The 4,033-nt window shown below is 31.4% G+C and overlaps 1 long non-coding RNA gene across 1 annotated transcript in view; it reads right to left on the reverse strand.

Moving 5' to 3' along the window:
* The window catches only part of LOC128249953 (uncharacterized), a 27,925-nt gene that overhangs the window by 4,444 nt on the left and 19,448 nt on the right, over window positions 1-4,033 (reverse strand). The window contains exons 2-4 of the long non-coding RNA XR_008266099.1: window positions 2,092-2,124; window positions 1,555-1,646; window positions 336-397 (exon numbers count right to left, since the gene is read on the reverse strand). This is a non-coding gene — a long non-coding RNA (uncharacterized LOC128249953). The remainder of the gene's footprint in view (window positions 1-335; window positions 398-1,554; window positions 1,647-2,091; window positions 2,125-4,033) is intronic.

The following is a 4,033-nucleotide window of genomic DNA, read 5'->3' on the forward strand; positions in this document are numbered from 1 at the left end:
ATATATATATATATATATATATATATATATAATAATTATTATTTTAGAATAATTTATCCACCTGATTTTAATGCATGTTGGGAACTTGATATCATTTACATGATTTTATCCTTGTTCATATAAATATATATGTGTATATATTCTTTGCATCAATGCTTCCCTATATGTTTACGTATACAAAACGTATCCAAAATGTATCCTAAATTATGCTAATTTTGCTTTCTCACAAAAATTAGTTACGTTATAAAGATTATATGCTGCCAACTTCTCTTCGTCTTATTTTCAAGAAATGACATTTATAATTAGTAAATGTTGCAAGAAGTTTCAATGCTCACCTTTCAATAAAAATATTCATTATTTCCTTTTATCGCAGGGGCCTTTTGCATTTTCTCAGATGCTTTAAGGAGATAGACAAAAAATGTTATAAATACTTCTCATACGTGCCTTCGTGCTGGGTAAGGAATTAATTTTAAATTCTTCATTTAATGTTAATATTTTATATCAATGAAACAGATCAGAATGCGTTTAGCTTATGTTCAGAAGCCGTCATACCCGTGTCACACTTTACTCTTTTCGTCACAAAATGACAGAAGCAGTAAATGCAGCTTTGGTGCATCGGTTATATGGCATCAAATCCTAATACCGGAAGGTACAGAGTATTTTCATTTGAAATTTTATAATTGAAATTCTCAGATTTGATTGGGTGTTCCGGAATTTACAAAAGGTCACATGATTGCTTTCATGATATTTCGAGAAGTTTCATGTACTATATGGTGATTGATAAAATAGATTTCAAAATATAAATTGTATTGGGAGAAGAAATGTTTAGCGAAAATAACGTTTAAAATATATAAAATATTTTCCTCTCTGGTATGGCATTGAGTAACAACTTAAAAGGTACACTAACATTGTCTCTCTAAGTATTCCTATTTGAGAAATCAAGAAAGCATCAGAAAGATTCTGTAACATTTTTAAATGCCTGTTTGTTAGATGTTTAACTGCCTGTTTGCTATACTAATTAGTAGTTGTAATTTGCATAGTCGCAGTATTTTGGTGACGGTAACAATAGTATATGAAAATTCAATCTTAATTTTAACAAGAACTAATAACACATAATATATCATTGAAAAGGGTATAACGTGCATTGAGTGATGAAAATTATACCCACCAAATTACCATTATGTTCAGGACAATATAATAAATCCGAATTTGCTTCAGTCATTTGCTTCTGACGTAGACTCTCTTGCAAATTTCAGTACGAGTATAACATAAATGATCCACGAAAGGTAAGTGATTTCAAAGTACATACCACATTAACGAAATGTTTTTACTTTAATACCGTTCACATCGTTATCAGATTACTACTGTAATTACCAGATATAGCGGCGTGTATGACACGCGTCTTTTATTTATAAATAAATTACAAAATTGTCCCACGTGTAATGAGAATGAGATAGCTGACGGAAAGGAGACCGAATATTTGTGTCTAGAGACCCGGAAAATTTCTACAAAAATTAAGCATTTAAAACAAGTCGAAATATCATTGTCTCTTACCAGAAACTTTGGAGGAAGAACTAAAGCTGCACCGGCTGTCATATGAAGAAGTTACATCATCTCATTATACCTTCTTTTTCAACATATATGACCTACATTTCAAAAACTCATGTCATATTGAATTGCTTCTTAAGAAATGTCTAATAAGTGTGGCAATGTGTAGATAACTTGTAAAATATAATTATAATATAACATACCCAATTGCAGTATTATTATAATAGCAGCAGAAACGTAGTTTAGACACCAATTCAACAAAAATGAAATACTACGGTGATACACATTGACATTGATAACAATTTATCAAAATATAATGAAATGAGGGCATTTTCTTTCATTCTGGTTTCATTGCTAATGACATTTCACTCAGTAATCCATATTGCTATTGTGATTACATTATTAATGTTAAATAATTAAAGCGAACGTATTACACAGTCTTCAAAAACAATATTTTGAAATATTTCCCTTTGTGGTTTGGCATTCAATACGAACTAAATGTTTATTACAAAAAAAAAAAAAGAAAAAAAATGAAAAACATACCCTCATCCTGTCTCTCTGATTATTCTTGATTATCTTTAGTATTAGTCGTCGAAAATGAAAATGCAAGAAAGATTCCGTATTATCTTATTAGTGTGCTTATGTTAAATGGATTATACATATTAATAGCATGATATATTCCAGTGTCGACCACAGTAGAAGACGAAGTTTAATTCTTAATTTTAACAAGAAATGATCGCACTTAATATATCATTGAACGCTGAAAAACGTGAGTTAAATGATGGAAATTATGCCTAGTGCATTAGGATTATTTTCAAGACATTATATCAAATCCGAATCTGTTTCAGTCATTCACTTTTAACATAGAGTCTCTCGCTAATTTCAGAACAGTGGAAACTCAAGTAAACAAGAAATGGTAAGTGATTTCAATGTACCTACTGCATAAATGAAACAGTTTGACAGTAATAGACTTGACAATTTTTTCATTTTACTATTGAAGTTACCGGATGTGGCAGCGTGTATGACGCGCGCGGTTTTTGCCCTACCAATAGTGAGAGAGCAGATTGACAAGAGGCCAAATCTTTTTGTCTAAAGACCCGGAGAATTGCTGCAAATAATAAAGATTTTAAAAGTAGTTGAGATATCACTTCCTCTTACTGAAGAAGTTTGAAGAAATAACTCAAGGTACATCTGGAGTTATTTGGAAGTTTTACACCATCTCATTACACCTTTTTTCCAACATATATCACCTACATCTGAAAACTTTATTTGTTATTGAATTACCGGTTAAGAAATATCTTGTAAATGTGGCAATTTTTAGAACACTTTTAATGTAGAAGTAAGCTTTATTTATCTTTGCCTTTCTGTTATCTTTATAGATGTATTTTCAACTAGCATTCCATACTGCTATTGTGGTTACATTTATAATGGATTACTAAATAAAGAGATCTGCCTGCTTCATTCTCCAATTTCCATTGATATCATAAAGTTATATGTTCGAAATGTGTCATGATAAAGGAAAGAGTTAAAAAAACATGAAGCGACTGGTTAAAAATAAAATTTCTACGTCTTCAAATTATATCGTTGTTGACGACGTTTTCAATTTCAACCAGGAAATACTACACACACACACACACGCGCGCACACACACACACACACACACACACACACGCAAACATGCACACTCACACATACACACACACAGACGCGCAAGAACACGCTTACATACTCACACATGCACACACACACGCACATAGATATAGAGAAGAAGAATGTTTATAATTATGAACAAGTCACAATTATAACTGAGAGGTGTTCGTAACCCTTACATTTTTAGAAATAACAGTCAAACGCTATGAAGCCATTTAATTCACTCATATAATATAAAAGCTATCTGCTGGCGACATGATAAATAGAGTTGACAACTTAAAGATAGCTGGTTAATTCCCTCTCGCAATGTCGACGTTAGTGACATATTAAGGGATACATTCGTCTCTTCAGGGGAATATTCCTGTAGATAGACATCCAAACAAGTTCGATAAAATAAGTACTAAGCTAACAAAGAATAAGTGCAGGTGTCGATTTTTTTTTCACTAAAAGTGATACTCCAGCTTTGCCGCAGTCAAATGACTGAAACAAATAATATACATGAATATATATATATATATATATATATATATATATACTTATTTGTTTTGCAAGATTTTTGATGTGAAATCGTGTGTTGAAACAGATGTTGTACTTGGGGATGGTCATATTGCCAACAAAATTTAATTAAACACAAAAAAAACACACACATGAACAAATAAATAAATAAAAACAAATACAAACGAACACGTATTAACAGAGAATATAGGTGATACAGACACTCCCCATACACACATGCACTTACAAAAGACACAGACACATTGAAGGACACGCATGCGTAGACACATACAATAGGAATACAAAATACAAAATGGCTGATAGTTAGCAAGGTGAGACA

This window comes from Octopus bimaculoides, chromosome 18 (assembly GCF_001194135.2).
Source record: "Octopus bimaculoides isolate UCB-OBI-ISO-001 chromosome 18, ASM119413v2, whole genome shotgun sequence".
Lineage (NCBI taxonomy): Eukaryota > Metazoa > Mollusca > Cephalopoda > Octopoda > Octopodidae > Octopus > Octopus bimaculoides.